This window comes from Pelobates fuscus, chromosome 5 (assembly GCF_036172605.1).
Source record: "Pelobates fuscus isolate aPelFus1 chromosome 5, aPelFus1.pri, whole genome shotgun sequence".
NCBI lineage: Eukaryota > Metazoa > Chordata > Amphibia > Anura > Pelobatidae > Pelobates > Pelobates fuscus.
The window spans coordinates 105,133,490-105,157,884 of NC_086321.1; the positions used below are offsets into that span (position 1 = coordinate 105,133,490).

At 37.1% G+C, this 24,395-nt stretch overlaps 1 protein-coding gene across 4 annotated transcripts in view; it reads left to right on the forward strand.

Moving 5' to 3' along the window:
* TNFAIP8 (TNF alpha induced protein 8) overlaps positions 1 to 24,395 on the forward strand; it is a 143,972-nt gene that overhangs the window by 117,663 nt on the left and 1,914 nt on the right. The gene's annotated exons all lie outside the window — the stretch shown is intronic.

Consider the following 24,395-nt stretch of genomic DNA (forward strand, 5'->3'; position numbering starts at 1 on the left):
ATTGCTATGTCCTGATATGTAAAACATTTAAAGAGGGTGTACTTTCTTTTTCCCATGACTGTAATTTATTGATCTCACATGTCAAACAACAATGCCAAGATATACCGCTCATTGGGAGCGAGAGTTAGTACTTTGCTGGTACATCTAGGTACCTGTGGTCAAAACCCTCTTAACTGATATCGCTAAAGTAGAAGTTCCCTTTATACATTAGTTATATAAATTTTGCACTTATTTGGATGTGATTTACTGGCTGGAAGTATTGATATGCTAGTGAAAAACTTGGAACTTACACTATAGTGAAGAGGGGCCAAACATTTAGAGGACAAAGGCAAGTCGGGTTGCCACCTGGCTGGTATTTTACTGGCATAGACGTTTTATTTTTGCTACTCGGACAGTGCCGGTATTGCAAAAATATCAGCAATCTAAATGCCGGTATTTTTTGTTGGCTGCTGGCAACAAGGGTAGTGGTGACATTTATCTGGGCAGTGGTCAATCTGTTATCCCTTAGTAAGCCTGTGATGACCTATCAGTGCTGAGCTCTGTGTTGTCACAGCACTGCCTGCCCTGGTGTAAGGAAGGGAGGGAGGGCCAGACTGGCTGAGAGCCCAGAGAGATGGAGCAGCAGGTCTGCAGTGGGCAGTGCGAGTCATCTGACAGTGAAACATCGCAAGGTAAGGCAGCACCTAGCTCAAATCACTAAATGGCAGCTGTTGGCATTGTGATGCATAAGTAGTCAGACTAAAACCTGGCTGTGCATGACGCTTGTAGACCTCCACAGCAGTAAGATATCAAGAGACTAGGACTAGGAAGGTAGTGTTGACTATCAAAACGTATTGGTTGCATAAATAAGGGATAACTCCCAGGTAAAGAACTGCCAAACATACTTCCAGAAAGAAAAGTTATGTTTTAAGATAAGTTAAAGGAGAACTGTCAGGTCAACACTATCTGTTAATAAAATCATAATTTCATCAAGTTATGAAAGGAAATAGATTATTTGTTAAATTAAGTATGTGTAAAAAACGGATGAAAATTCGTCCCTACCTTTAGTTTATGACCTCATTCTTCCGTATACATGCTTGGGTCAGACAGTGCCAAAAAATCTTTTCAAGACTCACTTTTGTTAAAGGACCACTTTAATCAATGTACACACGGCATAAAATTCCCCAAATGAGTTTTATGTTTCAAATATCATTTTAATATATTCATAATAAAAATTTACATTTTATTTCTGGTTGTATGTGTTTTGACCACATAAACACATAATAATGTTTCTGTTACCTAGAGTGGACTTGTAATGGTGACATAGCTTAAAGGGATACTGTAGGCACCCAGACCACTTCTGCCTGCTCATTGGAGTGGTCTGGGTGCCTTGCCCCTCTCCCCTTAGCCCTGTTAGTCAAAACACTGCAGTTTTGGAGTGGTCACTTCTCACGATTTTTAATATTATGTTTACTTTGCCTTATAATTTGAAACCTCCTAAACTACTTTTATTCTTTAACAAAATTGATATCACTGGTTAAAAATCTTTAAAAGGTGTTTACATGGGCTATAGCTAGATCGAAATCAAGGGAAAGAGATCTAATGCATGTCAAAACATCTAATATTGGCATTACAATTGTACAGTTCAAAAAGTCATTGCTTGCAAGGGCGCACTTCCCCTTTAAATTATGGAACCGAGAAACATTGTAAATTATGAAATCAGAATATTTTCCTTCCTCTATCCATTCGTACAATAAACAGATGTGTTTAAAAGAAAAAGAAAAATAAAAACTAAAACAAAACCACAAAGATTGGCTACCCATAGACATGAATTATATAACCTAGTTTACACATTATCCAAAAACTATCATTGTTTAAAGGGTTGCTCCAAACAAAAAAATTGTGTTTTCAGAAAACTCTGTTTTTGGTCATAGTAACCCTTTACATCTTGGTCCCTTAATTCAAAACCAAAAAAACACAACAGCAACTCCTGTTCCCCGACCAAGGCCAAGTTCCCCCTGCTTATATCACTCCCCCACTAGAGGGGGAAGGATATCTGGGAGCGCGGGTTAAGTGGGGAACATGGGAAGGGTCATGCTGCCATTGGCTGTCTGTTGCCAGCATGCCATTCAAGTCCAGATGTTCTGGGCAATTACCCGCCTCTTGAGTTGAACTCCACTGAGCTAAAGAAACAACAACAACAATAAAACCCAGGAAGTAATAGGACCAGTTGTCTGATTGACAGCCTGTGGGGTGTAACAAGATCCATTTATAAAAGTATTTAATTATAATCTGCACTTTTTGTAAAATGTAAAAAGAGGACACACTCTTTACTCACCAAGCATATCAGCAAGCTAAAGTGTTTTAAGTGTTTTAAGTAGTGCCTTAAATTAAATTAGACTTGTGTACAAAATAAGTTAGATAAACCTGGTGTACATCTTTAGTAATGTGAGCTTGAAAAAATAGGATTATTTTCAACTTTTTACATTGTTGGTTATAATTATTAGAAAATGCCTTTTTTTGTGTGTGGATATGGGTGTTCTGGCGAGTATGTTTCTTTAAGTCTGCTTTCTAAAATGGGCTTTTTATTCAGGGGTTTGGCAAATAATTAACCAGTAGAAATTCTAGATGAAACACTGTTGCCATTTGTTTTCCATCTGGAATGAATTTCCTACAAATTGTCTTCATTGATGTTTTTGTTTTTTTGTCGAGGGATTTTTGAGCTTATATATATTTTCCCGCCTCACTATGTACCCTAACAGACATATATACATGTTTTTATGCTACATTTTGTACAACTGCTGTTTTGTTGACAGAGCGAGCGCTAGCTAACATTGAATATTGAATTGCTTACAGTGGAAATAAAACAAAGCCTTGTATTGAGGGTTACGACATGGCTGGTACATTTTCTGGAATGGTTTTACAAATCCGTTCAGCAATGCTTTAAGTTCAAACTGTACTTTGGAAAACTGCTGATCAGAAATATGATTTTGTTGGCAAGAGATCGTAATAAAAAGTGCAGACTAAACAGCTTAATCTCAATGTTTTAAAAATTCTCACATCAGATAAATTGCACTTACTTTTTAAACATGTATTTTATTCTATAGTTAAATGTGACTCTATTTGCATTCCATATTTTGAAATACATTCTCCATATTTTGCCTGGCACTAGATTTCGACATTTGCAGACACATGAGATATACCTCATTGCTCAGTAAGCCCATGACTACAGGACATATTTCCCTTTGTTCCAGCACTGATAAAAACCTGGCGCATAGTGAATTCTCTATGAGAAAGTGTGAAGTATATTCATGTTCTTAAATATACATTTGTGTACACTTGTGTGAATGTAATCTATACTACATATGGTGTGTGTATTTTGTAAAGTAACAGACTTCTGCAGTCAAATACCTTGTTTATTTTTGCTCTAAAAGTCTTACCTTGTAAATGTCAGTCCTTGCCTTTTTAATGCCCTTGGCCGACAACAGTGTCATTTTAGCATAGTTTTTGATATCTCAAATGTTGACTTTTTTGCTTGCAGTGTGGTGGCTGTGGTTGCTCAAATTGCTTATAACATAATGCTGACCATGATAGAAAGGTGTCAGAAGACAGTGCATTGCAGTTTGTAGTGTATGGGATTACGTAGCCCCAGAACGCTGAGAGTGCCCATGGTGACCCCAATCTACTTGCAAAAGTGCCTTCACTGGGGACATAAATTTCAGAACTGGACCATAGAGGAATGAGAAGGTTGCTTGGTCTGAGGAATCACATTTTTTTTTAGAACTAGTGAATGGATTACTTGTTTACTTTGATTATAATATATTTTTTTTTACCTGGGGAAGAAATGACAGCGGGATGCACTATAGGAAAAAGGAAAGGCAGCGGAGGCAGTGTTATGTTCTAGGCATTGTTCTGCTGGGAAAACTTGGGTCCTGGCATTAATATGAATGTTACTTTGACACGTGCCACCTACGTAGAGATTATTGCAGACCTCGTACTACCTTTCATTGCACTGGTGTTCCCTAAAGGCAGTGGCCACTTTCAGCAGGATAACGCACCCTGCCTCACTGCACAAATTGTTCAGGAATGATTTGAGGAACATGAGAAAGAGTTCAAGGTGTTGCCTTGCCTTGCCTTACCTTGGCATTCATATTCCCCGGATCTCAATGGGGATCTCAATGTGGGATGTGCTTGAACAACAAATCTGATCCATGTAGATCCCACCTTGCAACTTGCAGGACTTAAAGGATCTGCTGCTAACGCCTTAGTGTTAAATTCCAGAGGACATGTTCAGAGGTCTTTTAGAGTCCATGACTCAATGCATGAGAGCTGTTTTGACAGCACAAGGCAGGCCTATACTATAATAGGCATGTGGTTTTAATGTAGTGGCTATTCAGTGTATTTTATAAGGTCCACTTATTGGCAATTGGTGTAACTGTGAACATCTAAACCATCTAATTTGAAATGAAGGTAAGCAGAGAGCCATAATATAGACCACTATATTAATTTTTTCCCTATATGTTCCTGCAGGTCTTTACTTTTTTAGTAGCTGACCAATGCTGTTCTGTTCTCTGTTTAACTGGGACAGCAGACTCCACAGTTGATCCATATATGTTTTTGTAAGTGCTGTTCGATACTTAATATCTCAGGATAGTGAGGCAAACTGGTCTTCCTTATCTGCTGTGAAATGGATCTGTTCACTGTTTTTTCATAATCACCAGGATAGCAAAACTTTTTTTCTCAGAAAAAAGTTAGTGACTGCACTTATCTAAACATTGTATAAAAATACACATATTCTTGTTTTTGTTTCAGCTTAAATGCTTATGGAGGTGGTGCGCTGCTGTTTTGCAGAGAGAAACCTCATAAACGTTTGCACTACAAACCAAATGGAATGTACCGTATATACTCGAGTATGAGTCGTGTTTTTCAGCACATTTTTTGTGCCGAAAAACCCCAAATCGACTTATACTAGAGTCAATGTCTGTATTACGGCAATTTACATTGCCATAATACAGACAATGGGGCTGTGTAGGAGGGGGGCTGGCAGGAAGCTCTTACCTCTCCTGCAGCTCCTGTCAGCTCCCCCCTCCTCCGCTCCAGTCCGGTCAGCTCCCAGTGTAAGTCTCGCGAGATCCGGCCGCGAGACATACACTGTGAGCTGACAGGGGAGCTGACCGGACCGGCGCGGAGGAGAAGGGAGCTGACAGGAGCTGCAGGAGAAGTAAGTGCTTCCTGCCAGCCCCCCTCCACTGAACTGCCAATGCCACTGAACCACCAGGGAGTGAGAGCCCCCCTCCCTGCCATGTATCAAGCAGGGAGGGGGGACGAAAAAAAAAATATATATAAATAATAATAAAAATAATAATAATAATATTTAAAAAATAATAGTAAATTAAAAAATAATAATAAAACAAAAAAATGTATAAAAATGCCCACCCCCCACCAAGGCTCTGCAACACATACACAAACACACACTGCATCACACACACTCACACTGCATTCATACACACACACACTGCACTCATATACACACACTGCACTCATATACACACAATGCACTCATATACACACACTGCACTCATACACACACACTGCACTCATTATTTACACACACTGTAAATAAATATTCAATTAATATAATTTTTTTAGGATCTAATTTTATTTAGAAATTTACCAGTAGCTGCTGCATTTCCCACCCTAGTCTTATACTCGAGTCAATACGTTTTCCCAGTTTTGGGCCTCGGCTTATATTCGGGTCGGCTTATACTCGAGTATATACGGTATATGGAAAAAAAAAAAAACAATTTCAGCAATGTTGTTTTAATATTTATTTAGGTTATTTTTTTATTTTAATTTTTGTTACATTAAAGTGGCTCTGTCATTTTTTTAAGGGTCTGGCCCCCAGATCCCACTAACCATTTCAGGCACAGGGAACGATACAAGTTACCTTGTCCAACATTGTGTCGGTTACACCAGTTTGTGATCCTTCGATGATGGTGCCAGAAGTTCTACATTCTGCCCTTGCAAGAACATGCACATCATATCATGCACATGCCCGAAGCCTCCAGTAGACCTGTGTTGACTATGAAGATTGCACAACAGTCAACACAAAAAGCAAGTGACAAACTTCTCCCAGGAGTGACGTGACTCTAGGAAGAGATTTGATGAGCGCACTAGGGAGCATGCGCGTTGACATCATGATGCCGTATGCTTGGTTCCATCCTATTTTTGAACAACAGTAGCCCAAAACACTTGAAGATTAAACACATATATACTATATTGCTAATTATCTCAATGTTTCATCAGCCAATCACCACACACTTGTGCCTGCTTAAGTCCTTCTCTGACATCACTTACTTGACCTGTCGCGGTCTTAGTTGTCTGAGAATGTGTTATATATTCAGTGTGTTTTTATGCTTTGGCTTGGCTCTTTTTTTCGACTATTCTTACCTCTGGAATTCCTGACCTTGGTCTTGTGTACTCAATTATTCTACTTTCTCCGATCCTTGACCTTGGCATGTCTCTGGTTATCCTTTGTCCATATTAGGACTATATTCTTTGCTCCTAGCATTCACCCCGGCCACTCTAAGGTTCAGTACTTTTATCCTTTTATTTAATTGCCTCTAGCTTGCATGTTGGGGTAGTACCTTGACATTGGAGTGCTGAGGGTGCTGGTCACCCTCCCTCTGGTGAATGAAGCCCATCTATCTCCTTCATTACCAACCACTAAAAGTGGCCCCTCTAACCATATACCTAGAAAAAAATCTATGAATTGCTGCCTGATCAGCTAGCATTGCAGTGCCTGAGGCCGTGCCCTCATAACAGGATTCCAATTTTGTATCAGATTTAATATGCCCTCCTTGCTGTTTTGCACTTCTTAATGTAGTGGTCCGTTTTTCTATGAATACATTCATTTCACTGATTGACATGAGCTATGGATTTCGATACTTTGAGAATATAGTGCATTATATGACTAATGGTGATACACTCTTGGATGTGTTTATTAATATCCTCCAAGTAATTACCTATATCCTTTGAATGGATTACGATGTTAGTCCCATTTCACCCTGTTCAAGACACACACACCTCCCGTGATGAAGATAAGATTTCTTCTGGCCATAAAGGTTCTTGTACAGTGTGGTTATGCTGTACACATCCTGTATAATTTGTGCAGGCACAGCTATCTTCGTTCACGAACAGCTGTGTTTGAGGTTGTTGGTGCTGTGGCTTGGTTTTGCAGAGTTGAAGATTTACAGTGAACGTCATTCCGAGATAAATATTTCTATTTTTTTTATTTTTTTATTATTACATATTTTTTCTATATGTTAGTGAATTATTTTTACAATTAATTGGTCAAACGTGTTATTTTATCCCTGTTTTTTTAATGTGTTTAATTGTTCGTGTTTGTTTTTCCTGAACATCATATGCGTAGTTGTATCTCTATGTAACTCTCCCTTTGCATAAGGTAAAGTTTAATCATTGCAATGATATATAACCTTATATTAAGCTGGCACAGCCCATATATAAAGGAAAGCTCTGTCAGCTTTTAAAGAGTCTCACGTGTGATTAAAAAAATGCCACTTTCAATCATAATTCCTTTAAAAAAATTTAAATAAAAGACCATAAGACTGGAATCCTATTTTACATAAAATTTGAGTGTATAACGATGACAATTTTTTATTTTTCAAGTAAAGTAAATTTTCCATGATTTCTGCACTTCTAAGATTTTTTTTTTACATTTTTTTTTAATTATTATTAATTTTTATAGATTCACTGTCTCTTACTGAATTGAACCATAAGGCACATTTTGGAATATTCTAATATGACACCATAGAGCAATGTCAGGACAATGTTGGCATTCTAATAATCCCTTTTAAATTACATGTGATATTCCATCTGCACAAGAGATTAAATAAGCATGTATTTATTTCTAGACCTATAGAATGTATAATGAGAAGTATGCCTTTGTATCCTAGTAAAATTCTGCGCACAAGACTAGTAGTGTAGACAGAAGTGTTGAGGGGCTTGCACTGTGTGACAAATGGGAAGTTAAAGCAGCCGAACAACAGCTGCCAACAACAAATGGCTACAAATGAGTCGATTTCTAGTTGCTATCGAACACTTAGGGTGTGCATTCTTCATTGAATTCATGCAATGTGACTTGTATTGGTCATATGTCTCCAGTAATATATATCGCCTACCTGACCTAAGCTCTTAACCAATCTTCACCTACTGGGAACATAGTTTCAATCTCACATGGTGTAGATTTAGTTTACCTTGTTTCTGCCATATATTAGTAAAATAAACTTGGGTAGAATGTCTGCATATTTTCATGACCTGATGATCAACTTCTTGTAGGTTCAAAGACTAAATAACTACAAGTGAATAGATATTTGTCTTAAATTCACTGTCTCATAGTAATACAGGGATACAGCATGTCCCACGAGACCTGGTCTAAAGTTATATTTGTTTCTCTTTATTCCCTCTAGAATGTAAACTCATTGAGCAGGGCCCTCAACCCCTCTGTTCCTGTGCGTCCATTTGTCTGTTTACATTTACGTGTTAGTCCACCCATTGTACAGCGCTATGGAATTTGCTGGCGCTATATAAATAATCTAACAATAATAATCCTGTATATTCAGGATTTTGTATATTATTCAGTGTATTGTGAAATTCATTAAATGCATTGTTGCAACAAATAAAAAACACTTTTAAAATGACATATAATTTTTTGTTGTTGTTGTGAATGTCGGTTTATTTAACCCCTTAACACCGCAGCCAAATGTACAAGTTGTGAACGAAACAAAACGTAAACAAAACCTGGCATTTGCGCTATATGTCTGTCCAACCGTAATTCACCTCTTTCATATTAAATGCACCCCCCCTTATTATATATCATTTTATTCAGGGGAAACAGGGCTTTAATTTAATGTCAAATATTTAGCTATGAAACATAATTTAATATGAAAAAAATGGGAGAAAATAAGATTTTTTTTGATTTTTTTCGTTCTTCATGACATTTTAACTGTCAATGTCATAATACTGTTTGCTTTTACTGCAATAAAATACACATATTTGTATTCAGCAAAGTCTCACGTGTAAAACAGTACCCCCTATGTACAGGTTTTATGGTGTTTTGGGAAGTTACAGGGTCAAATATAGCGTGTTACATTTGAAATTGAAATTTGCCAGATTGGTTACGTTGCCTTTGAGACTGTATAGTAGCCCAGGAAATAAATTTACACCCATAATGGCATACCATTTGCAATAGTAGACGACCCAAGGTATTGCAAATAAGCGATGTCCAGTCTTTTTTAGTAGCCATTTGGTCACAAACACTGGCCAAAGTTAGCGTTTGTATTTGTTTGTGTGTGAAAAATGCAAAAAACGCCAATTTTGGCCAGTGTTTGTGACTAAGTGGCTACTAAAAAAGACTGGACATACCCCATTTGCAATACCTTTGGTTGTCTACTATTGCAAATGGTATGCCATCATAGGGGTAATTTTCATTCTTGGGCTACCATAGGGTCATAAAGGCAACGTAAGCAATCTGGCGAATTTTAATGTGAAAAAAATTAAACACAAGCCTTATATTTGACGCTGTAATTTTTGAAAACACCATAAAACCTGTACATGAGGGGTACTGTTGTACTCAGGAGACTGCGCTGAACACAAATATTTGTGTTTCAAAACAGTAAAAAGTATTGCAGCAATAATATCGTCCCTGTAAGTGCTGTTTGTGCGTGAAAAATGCAAAAAACTTCACTTTTACTGGCGATATCATGGTTGTAATACATTTTACTGTTTTGAAACACTAATATTTGTGTTCAGCGAATTCTCCCGAGTAAAACAGTACCCCCCATGTACAGGTTTTATGGTGTCTTGGAAAGTTATAGGGTTAAATATAGTGCTAGCAAATTAAATTCCCTATACTTTCGGCATGGGTGGTCAGGCAGGTCCCGCTAATTGTAATTAATTAGGATACCTAATTATGTAAAATTATTACATAAATATATGTGTAGAATTAATATATGTATATATATACATATGTGTATATATACGTATATATATATATATTTTTTTTTTAATATTTTTATTTATATATAGGTATATATATAGTGATATATACGTATATATTTATGTATATAGATATATATATTATTTCGTTATAAGTGTATTTTGATATAAATATATATATATTAATATCAGAATACAGTTAGAACGAAATAAAACACATCTATATATTTTTTAATATTTTATTTTTAATTATTTTTTTTATTTAATTTTTTTACGTATTTACATATTAATTTTTTTTATATTATTTATAAATATATATATAACAATAATTATATATATATTTAATCAGTATCAGTCTACGTGTAATTTGATATTAATATATATATATAATTATATATATATTAATATTAAAATACACCTAGACGGTGTATGTGTATGTGTGTATATGTGTATATATATACTTAGATCATATATATATAATATATATATATGATCTAAGTATATAATTTATTTATTTTTACACTGTTTTAAAACATTTTTATTTGATTTTCAGCCAGCAGGGGGACCAACTGTCATTACAGTTGGTCCCCCTGCTGGCAATGCAGCAGGCAGCTATACCGGCCATGTGATTGTGAGGTCCTCGCAAGGACCTCACTCTCACATGGCCGGGAGGGCTCCTGGAGGGCGGACGTGCCGCGGGGGGCTCCCTGGGAGTCCCCCGAACCGCGATCGCCGGCGTGGGACCGCCAGCGACCGGGTAAGTTACTAAAAACCGGAGGGCGTACTATTACGTCCGGCGGCGTTTAGAGCCGCTTTTAAAAGGACATAATAGTACGCCCTCCGGTCTTAAGGGGTTAATAGTTGGTTTATTTATTACGAATAAGTAAAAGGTGTGTATCAGAGACCACATAGGGAGAAAAGATCCCCAAAACAGGTGTAATAGTAAACAATAATAATAACCATAAGATACGACCTGAGCACAAGCGAGTGGCAGAGTCTTATCTATAAAATAAGAATAAAAAACATAACATAGTGTATACTGTATACTGAAAATATGTAAATAATATGAGGATGGACTACCACTCACATTTACCAGAGCCGTACCAGGCTCTGTATATCAGGCTCAAAGGTGCCAATTCAGGCTAACGAAACTCCAAAGCAGAAATATGATGAATTCCGTAGTAAAAAAGAATTTATTTGATGAATAAAAATATAAAATCTCAAACTCCCGGTTACAAGGGGGTGGAACCCAAACAGCAAATGGTATAAAATAAAGGTATCCACTTACCCCAAACAAAGTAAACCGTAGGAGTAAATATAAAGAACAAATAAAATACAATCAAATGATAGAATAACAGCAGACGCGTTTCGGCTCGGTGGCCTTCTTCCAGTGCTGATTTTCGGATCCTCGTGGCTTGCTTAAATGCGCCCGGCATTGCAGATCACCTGTGCGTGTTTTTCTTCCGTATACGTCACTTCCGGTAATTGCGAACGACGTCATTTCCGGCATCGTCAGTTGGAACGCACGGTGGAACGCATACAGCGTTCAGTGGTTTCCGGTCTCGGAAAAAATTGTATTTAAAAGAGAATTGATTATATAGAGCAAGAAATACATAAATAAGACATAATATAGCAAATGGAGATCCACAAAAGTGGTTCTTAAACTGTCATCTTTGTAAACTCTCAATATCAATTAACCACTTAAGTGAACAAAGCTTATAGTGGAGCAGACACATAAATGGGGTGTAGAAGCCGGCCAAAGATAGGCAAAAAGGAAATATAAAAAATGAGATAGTAAAAAAAGGGGGAATGAATAATAAAGAATAAATAAGATAAAAATATTACAGAAAATGAGAAAACTCAAAATCTAAATTTAAACCCTTAGGGAATAGGCAATCCATATCAAAAATCCATTTGCTCTCTATCTTTGCCAGCTCCTTTACATTGTTTTCACCCCTCCAATTTTTTCCTTTCTTATAAATAGCCATAAATGACAGTACGGATGGATCACTTCTATGTTTTTTGGCAAAGTGTGCTGAAACACTATGTTTCATATACCCCCTCTGGATATTGCCCACGTGTTCCGCAATCCTGGTTTTTAAGGTCCTGGGGGTCATCCCTATGTACTGCAGACCACATGGGCACCAGAGGAGGTATATGACATTAGTAGAGTGGCATGTCAAAACCTGACGGATAGGAAAAATATGATGATTAAAATGGGAAACAAAGGAGGTAATTTTTTGTTTTTTAAATAAAGTTTTCTTACAAGTAACACATGTTTTGCAGGGATAGAAACCCGGCTCAATGTTAAAGAGGTTTTTATTATCTTTTTTCTCCTTAATAAAACTAGTCGTTAGATGTTGTTTTAGATTTTTTGCTCCTCTATAAACAATAACTGGTTTTTCTCCTATGATTTTTCCAAGAGTTGGTTCTGATTTTAGAATGTGCCAATATTTGTTAATAATGTGCTTAATCTGTTTAGCATTTTCATTATAATTTAAAACAATTGGAACATTTGAGAAACTTTCCTTCTTTTTTACATTATCTGTTTTTTTATTTAGAATTTCCTTCCGTTCTTTTCCTTTAGTTTTATTTATAAAATTGTCTAAGGATTTTTCATCGTAATTTTTTTCAACCAGTCTAGTTTTTAAAAATTGTGCCTGTTCATCGAATAATTTTGGATCGCTACAATTTCTGTATAAACGTAAAAATTGACTGTTAGGCATATTGTGCAGCCATGGGCCATAGTGACAGCTTGAAATATCTATATACCCATTGACTTATTTACTACGGTATTTTTTTTTCAAAAATGTAACCGTATAATTGAGAACAGTTTGGTACACGCAGGTCCAACAAATAAGCAGGTTGAGATTCGCAGATCTCTTTGTAGGTCAGAATAGACAAGCAGGTCTGATTTACAGTATGATCCAGCCATGTAGATTATACCTAAGAGGTTTGAAGTTACATGTTATTATAGAGATCAAATAGCTCACTTTGGATGGAGCCACATTGTGCTTTGTATAATGTCAAACAGGAAAAGACCTCTTAAGGTCGAATCAAATGAGCTGTGTATTCGGTGTTTAGTATTATATCAAAATGTAGAAATTAAATTAAAAGACGAAAGGACTGGTCTAAATTGCAGTCTGCCTCTAAACATATACCAACCATGGATTTAGACAGGGAGGGGTGGGGTAGGAGAAAGGCAAAGAGAGAGAGAGAGAAAAAAGGTGGAGGGGCAGGGAGGGTTATGAACAATAAAAGTTAAGCATACGGAGTAAAGTGGGTGTTCCATTTAGAGCAACCCGCCGAAGCAGGTCATATGAGGGTGGTACATATGCTTTGAACTGTCAGACACTACTGTTACAGAGAAAGAACATCTGCATTGGTAGGCAACCTTTGGCATTTCTGATGCTGTGGAGTACATCTCCCCTAATGCTTTGCCAGAATTATTGCATTATGGGAGATGTAGTCCACAACATTTGGAATGCCAAAGGTTGCCTACTCAGAGGCTAGACTGTAGGACCATTCAAGCAGGCCCTCATCAACCTTTCATTCCTCTCAAAATGTGTAATAGTATGTCTCATTTGTTGGCTAATCCCCTCTTTATATTATTGTAAAGCACTGCAGAATAATTTGGCTCTATATAAATGCCAATAATAATAATATAAATAGACTCGTTAGGTTTCATTGAAAGTAGTAAACTTAAGGTTTCAAAATGGCTTTATTCAGACATAAACATTTCAGGGCTTGCCCTGATCAATGTACGACAGCATGAATCTAGAGTTTGAACAAGCAGACAGGATATAATGGACACGCAGGTCCCATCGTAAAATGTGTGAAAAGTAGTAAACTTAAAAAAAAAAAAAAAAGTGGAAAATTTGATGACAGTTGTCCTTTAACTAATAGACTTGGCAAAGTCACTGTACTATTACTTGTCTTTCTGTTTAAAGCCAGAATGGCACAGTGAGCTTCCGTTTGTAAAGAAATTGGAGGAATGTACACTGACCTTATGATCCGTTCTCTCAAGAAAACCCTGAGCTCAGTGATGTTTTAAAACATGTATTGACTCATTGCCTCAAAGATTAATGTAGATGATGAAAACAAAAATCATTTATGGCCAGGGCTGCATCAAGCTCGTATTTCACCAGTACCGAATCCACAGTTTTGCAATAGAAGGTGATAAACCAATAGCTGCAGGGGCTTTGCACTAAACCCCTAAATTTTGCCTGCAAGTAGTCTTTTTTTCGTAGTTTATTTAATCTAAAAATCCAATGTTTTGATTGGCGTGGACTTCCTTAAGCCATCAGGTCATTTTGAGAAAGGTCAAACTGACTGAAACATGTTAAAGTAATAAACAAAAATATGGAAAATACAGTCAGCTGAAGTGTTAGTCTTGGCATGGTCTTTCAGGCTGTTTACAGTGTAGCTGAGATTGTTTAATAATAATTTGGTGAAAGCAATATGGCCAAAGGTCATTTCAACATGTGTGTTAAAGGTGAGATTTCTCAAAAACATTTTAATTGTATCAATTTACAATTATATTGCCCAAGTAAGATTGTCAGTGTGGAGGTGGACATTATTATTATTATTATTGCAATTTATATAGCGCCAACAGATTCCGTAGCGCTTTACAATATTAAGAAGGGGATTTAACTATAAATAGGACAATTACAAATAAACTTACAGGAACAATAGGTTGAAGAGGACCCTGCTCGATCGAGCTTACATTCTATAGGACATCTTCGAATAACAACCCGGCTCTAACCTCTAACCGTCCGTAACTGTTATTACCAGAAAAAAACTGTAGATAGCATGTTAGAGATTTTTGCCATTCACATCTGTAATTTATTGAGTAGCACCTAACTACCCATAGTGCAATAAAAGTAAAATGCTCTTTAGAGTCAAGGAAAGTTTAGTTATATATATATATATATATATATATATATATGCAATTTCTGATAGCAGAACCACTTTAAAGGGACTCTCCAGTGCCAGGAAAACAATCTGTTTTCCTGGCACTGCAGGTCCCCTCTGCCTCCCACCTCCCATCCCCGGTTGCTGAAGGGGAAAACCCCTTCATTCACTTACCAGAGGCAGCGACATGTCTCGCGTCGCTGCTTCTTCCTCCGCCGCCGCCCCTACCCTTCATTACGTCAGCCGGCGGGGGAGACTGATCCTGCACGCCGGCAGGGGAGACCTAATGCATCAGACCGCTCCATAGGAAAACATTGAAAATGCTTTTCAATGCTTTCCTATGGGGATTTTAGCGACGCTATAGCACAGAAAACCTGTGCTGTGGACCAGGAAGTAGACAGCCACTAGGGGAGGACTTAACCCTGCAAGGTAATTATTGCAGTTTATGAAAACTGCAATATTTACAGTTCCCGGATTAAGGGTAGTGGGAGTTGGCACCCAAACCACTCCAATGGGCAGAAGTGGTCTGGGTGCCTGGAGTGTCCCTTTAAATAAAGTGTTGTTTTGTTCCCCTTGGAGCCAGTCTGACTGCTTACCTGGATCCTCCAAGCACTGCTCCCTGCCTCTATAAGAGCTGGAAGCTCTCTCTGAGCGGTGTCTGGTGTGCTGGGCTTCAATCATTGGCTGAGCGTGATCCGTTGCTCTCAGCCATTGAGCTGGCCCTTTGCACAGGAGAGCAAACAGAAGCTCCTAGTAGAAACCTCATGCTCTCAATAATGGAATGCAGTAGGCAGGGAGTAGAAGCCAGTGGACCGCACGTAAAAAGTCAAATCATTGAGAAACTGTTTGACCGCTTACATTCGGGGGTCTGGTGCACTCATGGCACCATAACCACTACAGAGCGCTGCAGTGGATATGGTGCTTTAAGTGTTGCTTTACGCTCTTTAATTTTTACTGCTGGTAATAAAACCTTGTATGTATGGAGGCTATAAATAATTATTTTAGATCATTTCAAGATATGTGTTTTGACAGTATCTGAAATCAAGTCAGTGTGTAATACAGTGTTTTCCAGATTATGGGTGCCAAATTAAATGAAGTGTGTTGTCATTTTAGCTCCATTACATTAGAACAGGAATGTTAGTCCTCTACTTATTGTATCGGTCTGTTTTTATTTTGTTTGTCTTTCTCCCCAATTGTACTGTGCTGCAGAAAATATTGGCACTTTATAAATGCCAGCAATAAATAAAACTAAAAATGTTCGAATTTCAATGTCATGTAAACAGATCAATAGAGGGGTTTATGGAAGGAGGCAATTATTTCTTCCACTTGTGTTTATCAATGGTGAGAAATGTTGTGGAAGAGTCGTTCCTGTAAAACAACTTTGGCCTAAAGGTTGATTCTTGGCTTTGGAGAACAGCAATACCCATTATGCCTACCTTTGCAAGTCATTTGTTCATATGTATTCTAAAAATTAGCTTTCCAGGTCCACAGCCAGGTTAACCACAAGACAACCTAAGGAAGTGGCATAGGGCCTGGGACTTTGGGGGCACCGTCACATCATCCATTTCATTTACCCCTCTATGTAACCAGCCATGGCCCATCTTAGAGAATAGTCACGTTGTGACCACACTTATTATAATTCATTAATGTTCTAGCATCTTATAAAACCAATTACATGAGTAGTAAAATTAAATTAAAAAGCTCTAGTATTTTTTTCTACCATTATTTTTCTTTGATTGTGATGCTAGATAAAACCTACCCCTTGCCCAACCAGTCTACCCTTATGAAATCTGATGAATATTTTATTTATTTCTTTTTCTGAATAGCTTTACGCACATTCCACACATTCTTGGATTTATTTACTGTATTAACCCTTTGCTGTCTTCCCTAGAAGGGTTTTTCCCCCAGTATCCACTATACTCTAACTGCAACCTTAAAGATAAAGATACTAGAAATAAAGATACTAGTCTTTATTACAGTTATATTTAGAAATGCCTCTTTCTATGACATTCATGTATTTGAAGGTTACAGTAGGAACATTCAGTCTCCTTGAAGACGTTTTTCAGGTTTATGCTCACATGTGATGAGTAACTACTATCCTGCTATTATATAACCCTTTTATTTTATTTACTTGAAAAATATAAAGCTCTTCTAATGTTGTGCTACATACAACAGAACTGTATCACTTTTCCTAGGCACGCTAGATATTCTCGGTTAATATCCAGAATACCAAGTGAACACACCTTAATGTTTTTGAAAAATACTTTATGCGAGAATAATCTGAAAAGGATTTTTATAGACTATTTTAGCACGGAATGCCAGTATTATAGATACAATGGATTCCCTTTTTTATGTTTGGATTCGATATCCTATAGTTATTTAAAAACAGTTTTTTTTTTTTATTGTTTTTACACTTTTGTTTTCATTTTTCAAATTTTTTTTGTATTTGTGTTTTTTTTTTTTATAAATTTGCATAAGAACAGGCAGTGGGTTGTAAGTATAGTGGAGTAAAAGTGAAATTTGGAAGAACTTCTGGAAGTTACACATCCCTTCCAAAGAACATCTTGCCATTTTATTATTGTGTTCATGTACTGACAGGGCCATGGTTCAGTAGATTACAAAATATTTTTGTTTGCTTACCAAATGTATGCAATTTGCGAAAATTCTGCTTTTACTTAAAGACTTGTATCTTCTACAGCTGAAACTATTTGAAATGTTTACAATAAAATGCATTTTACCGAGTCTATAAATCGAAACCGGTTGGATTAGCATCATGTGCTATTTCTTCTTTTGGTTAATGGTTACTTTAAAACCGTGGATATATAATATTTACCTGACCTTTGTTCTGTAAAGATGGTGCCATGCTTTTGCTTAGCGCAAAGTGCCAATGGAGTGAACAACATCAAAAATCCCCTTACCATTTACTTTCACCATTTACTTTCAATAATTTAGGTGGATATAAAAAAAAAGTGAAATCTGTGAAGCACAATATAAATATATATTTTTAAAATCTATTTCCAGTGTTCTTAATCTATTTTCGTTATGCTGCTTTATTTAGCTTTTTCTTTACTCACGATATGATGTTGTTTTTATTTTATTTTTTTAATAGTTGTTGCATGCCTTTGTTTTTAGAATGTCTTTTGACAAAGTGGGGTAATTAGATGTAATCCACGCCAGTAGCACAATGTTGCCCCATGTCACAGAGGGTTACGTTTATTAAACATATCTTAAAACCTACTGAGCTGTTTCTATAAGTAGTAGCAGAACACACACGGTCTGTTTATTCTATGTTGATTAATGTAAAGTTTAAGTGATGTTACCACTTTAACTGTAGCTAGCAGCAGAAGGTACAGTGAATCCTTGTTTTCATGATCACTCCAGGTTATTCTCCAACATGTGAATTTTCAGGGATCCAAAGTGAATGTCACATTTTAAGCAAAAATAGCTGAACTATAAACACGGTAGTTCAATTTGAATAATGTGTTATACGGAAATTTTGTTTTGTATGGTTTAAACATTTTTTTAAATAAATAAATAAATAAAAAGAAATATATTTATAAACATTTATAATTATACCAAACAATGAGTAATCAGATTTGTTTTCACCTAAATTTTTATTAGGATTGTCATAGGCATTAGATTTAACATTTAAAGGCAAGGAATGGGAGAAGGATTAGAAACAGATGGTGTGGCCAAGCCTAGAAGAAAGTCTGTATTCAGATGTGTTGAAATGATTACTTGCCAACATAGACATTTGATTTAGTTGCCTATTGCGACTTGTATTATAGTACAGCAGCCAAACAATCAATTGATTTCATTTCATTAGAACCCTTGTTTGTGGCCTGCACCTCTAATCCGTACTGGGTAAGCACACCATGACAGTGGTATTGCTGAAATAGAGTGAGAAGTCATTTGTGCCAGTCAGGCGTATTGTGATAAAGTGGACGAGTGGAAAATTTGCACCTGTATCACACCATTATTCATTCTGTCAAGTGCTTTATTTCATTATTCTGTTTCAGAAAGCCTGTTGTCTTGTCCGTCCGTGCAGCTGGTGAATAAGTAGCCTGCTCAGCACGGCAATATCCTGTAACCGTTTCTTTCAAAGAAGTGAAACTGTACTAGTTTAGACTGGTCTGCTTAAAAAACCCAAAACAAAACCAACCCCTGTCTGCTTATCCAGAATAAACATGAGCACTAAGAAGGGGTATCTGACTAGATCTGTAGGAATTTAGTTTGCACCCCTCTCATGATTACACCGTTCACTCAGCATTCTTTCACCAGGTATGTCATTGGAATGTGTAGGTGCGAACCGCTGGTATCTCTAATATTAAACTCTTTAAAAAAAAGTGGGATGGCAGATTTTTGAAGTTCTGGTTCTCAATAAGTTAATTAAGCAGACAAGGTGAGCTTCATCAATATAGTGTAATAACACTCCTTTTACATACAATAAATAAAAAGCACTATAAAAACGTATATGTTAATTGCTGAATTATGCAAGAAAAAGGTCCCCTTTCTCTGTGTCCTTGCACAACTATTAGCAAAAATCACTGCAGTTATAAATTTGCCCTTTTTCATTGTGACTTGTCACGATATATAGGAACCCCAAACTCACAAACCCAGTCCTCCGAGCGGCCAGGTTTAATGTAATAGATTAGAAAGGCAAGGTCAAGGGCAGTATAAGAAAGTATAGTAATAAATAGAAATGCGCTATTTGGCAAACAAGAACTACAACAGGGCAACTATGGACATGCGGAGGAGGTTTAAATAGAATTGACCAAAGTTTATTTGGCTAGTGTCATACAGTGCGCCAAAAGACAAAAGGATAGTGGAACGCCGATTTTGCATCACCAGTGACGTCCTTGGTTTGCGGCACACAAACATTTTCATGTCAGGTATGTGGGCACATGCCATACACACCCCTCTCAACACTGTCTGACTTTCTGAGCGGGTTTGAGTTGTGACTGTGTTCATGCAGGGTTGGCAATTCAGGCAAACTCTGTGATTAGTCTAATTTACAAAACTGCGAACAGGGTTAACCATACACTGGAAGCAGCAATGGTAAGGCTGCTTTTTCCATATTCACCAGATGCACTTATAGAATTAGTGAACGGTGCTACTGAGGGCTGAAGTTCACATCCTATAAACACCTGCCGAGCAGAGTTTAAAGGATAAGATCAGCCCCGGCAGACCATAATAAAAGCCTCCTGATTGGTTGAGTCTCTTTATAGTCTGGAAGGAACTTGTTGCTGTGATTTGCCTGTTTGTCTAAAGTAGGAATTTTTAAAGGTATGAAAAAGAAAAAAGGGGGAAAAAAATTGCCGTATTTTTTATCCGCACCTTTACTGGCAAAATAAAGTTTCCAAAATTTGAATGCGCATTAGATTCGATGGCGCAATAGATTAGAGTATGTACGGTAGATTCTATTTATTTTTAATTATATATATATATATATATATATATATATATATATATATGGAACATGGGGGATGGTTGCACTCACCTGAACATGCTTAAATGGGGTGCTGCTGGGGGCCATATTATACAATAAACAATACATGTTTCATATATATATATATATATATATATATATATATTTGGGAGTCTAGCCAACTCCTTGGTTTTGCACCCCTCCCTGTTACAGGTGCCTCATCTCAGGTCCCTATTTAGCCTTGTACTGCAGAGAGCCTCAGATGGAATTTTTTCCCAAGTAAGTGGGTTAATCTCATAAGAGCAGACATGAGGCTGTTAGAGTAGGACCTGCCAAAGATGGGGTACATTGGTGTTGTGGCAGGCTTATGCAATGTATGATCATATAATGTAACTAAATCCCCATTATATTTTTTTTTGCCTAGATTAGGTGTTTTTAAAAAAACTTAAAAACTAATAAAATCTGTCAACATTGAAGTTGCTGTTTAGTAGATAGGAGAGTGCGCTGGATCTTGTGTATTGTTTATTATATATATATATATTTAAATGCATTATATATACAATGCAAATAATGGGAATGACTTTTAGACTGGAGTATGCCTTTAATGCAACCAGTGCCTGCGGTAACGTTTTACAGTAATTTAGTCACTGCCATGTTACATCTGCCATGTAAGAGTTCCTCTTTAAGTACATAGCTGAGTCATGCCTCAAAATGTTTCACAACTATTCTATACCACAGCGCTCTGACTTCTCTCTATACCTAACATTATAGAATTGTGTTTGTGATGTCCTTATCTTTTTCTTATAAAAAAAAAACGTGCAGTATTTCTGACATATCATACTACTCATATAGTTTACACATGTCAAATGTAATCTCATGAAATGTCACTGCATACTTGTGTGTTATTCTCTGCATGACTAAAATAAAGAATTTAAAAAAAAAATGTTTCACAACTTACAAAATCTATTCACTGAGAAATAAGAAAATGAATTGTTAAATTGTACTACTGACCAGCATTGTAACCAAAAATAGCCCAAAAACTATTTCCTGCAATTAAAATGTCAGGAGCTTGGACTCAAAGACAGCCTATTTGAAATACATACTGCATAAATCTGTGCTCAGAACACATTTTGGCAAAGCTGTGCATTTGGCTAGGTTTATCTTTCTCAGTAAAGTTACTAACATGTTTTTATACTAAATTTGTTTTTTAAGTAGATTTATGTACTCTTTGCATATTTACCATACGTTTATCGCTCGCTGCTAGAAGAAGGTCAAAGTGATGTGCTTTAGACAGATGTAAAATAGATGAATCTTTTGTGCTTTTAAGTTGGAATATAAATAGTAATAAACTATGTACAAAACAACAACAAGATATCTGTGTATGTTTGGATAGTATTACTAAATAAGAATAATATAACCCCCAAAAAATGTGATATCGTTATCTTGCTAACACGTTACCAGTAAAACAAGTATGGTACATACTATTACTTAAAAATACATTACAAACCGTTTATTTTATTTATTTTAAATTCTTTATTTTTGTGTGCAGCATATTACAAACAGGCTTGCAAAGCCCCAACAGTAATGTCAAGCAGTACATGTCATACAAGTTGTAGTAGTGTTGTGGCAAATAGTATATGTGCAAATTTGTATTTTTTTATTTTTTCAAATGCTTTATTTTATTTGTGCAAAGATATGACACACAAGCTCACAAAGCCACAACAGCTACAGTAAGCATTATTTAAAACATAGGTTTACACTTGTCTTGTCGTAAGCGTTTGGATGTCTAGCCGGAGCTGAGCGATAGTTTGAGTGTGCTGCTCTGAGGTAACGTCTACTGCGCCTATACGGCCTACCAGGCCCCGTGCGGAGTAGGGCTACATCTACCTGTAGTGACCGTTGGAGAGCTCCCAGCATGGCCTGGAGCATTCGCAATGTAAAACAGACCTGTACTTTTATAGACACAAGCATTTTTAAATTCCCTGCTCCTCGCTGAGATCTGACAATCTAACAGGAGACAGACACTAGCAGCGTCAGCATCAGGCCTATTAAATCATTTCCCTATTATCAGTAAAGGGAGGTAGTTAGGTTTCCTTGTTATTATTAATTATCTGCTTGTGTTTAGAAATGGATGACTGTCAGCAGCTGGGCAGCCTGCGTGTTCCACAGTGAAGCATGGAAATAACAGAGGATAAGCATGGAAATAGGAAAAAGGATTTTTTTTTTTTTATTCTTTATTTTTGTTGTGCAATTGCATATCACAAATGATAGAGATCCAACAACAGCTCTCTCCGGTATTCAAACAGATAACATAGGTAAACAGTTGGCATTAGTAGACAGTGCACAGGTTTTTTATAATTAATGTTACATATTACAACAATCCTGCTAGATCTATCATTATATCGCCATAGGCCCACATAAGGTGTACCGTTTGTTTCGTGTAAGCGTGTCCTAGTGGTGGCCATGGCGATAGATTTGTACCACACAACTCGCTATTGTGACCCCAGGCTAGGACATTGTGGCCGGGTCTGTTGTGCGTGAACCTAGTTATCCCTGTCCTTAAGTCGCCCTGTGTGCCTTGTTGTTGATTGTGCGGTGTGAGTGTGGTCCGTGACCCCGATCCTAGGGGGCCTTGGGGGCGGTGGAAATGTGCTATTGGCTTAGGAGCTGGCTCTGCCATGGTGGTGGCTTTTGTGGGTTTTGCGGTGCCCGGTAGTGGTTTTATCGATTTGTGGGTCATCGCGTGTAAGGTGGCCCTTTGACTCAGGGAAGTATTATGTGAGTGTGTGCCTTGCGGGGTTCCCTAATTGGTGCTAAGTCTTTGGGAGATAAGTAAACGTAGAACTGGAACAGAAATATTAACGTTAACTCTGGTAACTATTTTGCCACCAGGAAATAGGATTTTATTGGATAAATGACTTTTATCTCAATAAATACATGCCATTGTATCCTCATTCTGAATGCATTTGGATTTTCAGAGACACTATGAAATGTTAACAATGTACAATTAAAGGTACATGCCTTTGTATATATATATATATATATATATATTTTTTTTTATGGAAATGTAAACACTGTTCATTTCTCCAAACAACACCCACTAGCCCACAGTCACTGATTTCTTTGTGCATGGAATTCATACATAGAACCATAACTAGCACACATGTACACATTTCGTATGAAGTAAAGCTCTCTCGAAGTTGCCAGATGTACATTTGCAAAGAAACATCCATGTCTTACACAAGGCAGGCTGAAATATGTATATAACCTTTTTCAAAACTGAAAATAATTGTATATTTGTTATCATTAGAATGTTACGCTGAGCATCATAACCACTACAGCCTGCTGTAGTGGTTATGATCAAGCAGTATTGCACTGCCTTATTATGAATAAGTCCAACAGCAGCTCCATACTCTCCAATATGGGCACCCGGAGACAGCCTGCAGCACAATATGATGTGCTGCCAGGCACCAGGATGCTTTGACAGCTTGTCACAGTGTTTTGATGCCTGTGTAGCCTCTGAAAAAATGTGTGCGATGTGTCATGCTTGAGATATCCAGCAATAGTCCGGGACATGCCATGATTGACATGTACTTGGTGCTCCGCTATCCACAGATCACATTCAGATGCCGTGGTATGATGCCACTGTGTTTGGATGTTGTTGGGCAGTCATCGGGCGCTTTTGCCACATTGCCTTACTAGTGAGGAGTCTGGCATTAGCCAGGTCCTGCCACTACTGGCAATTTAAATGGTACAGCGTACAGTGCATGTCACAAATGAGGTCCATGTTATAGAGCCTATTTCCCAAGTGTTATTGCCAGATCACGGCAGACAAGGGTGTAGATTGTACCGTTACTGAGTCATAAAGCTGTAATTTAGTAGGCTTTAATATATATCTCCCTAATTAAATTACATGTCTCAGAAAAAACCTGACCTAGATGTGCAGCCTTTTCTGTTTTTGTAATAATGTTATAATTTTGCATGTTCCTGTGATTAATGCATGACCCCCTTAACTCTTGTGCAAATTTCTATCTACACCGTTTCTACATCACTATTG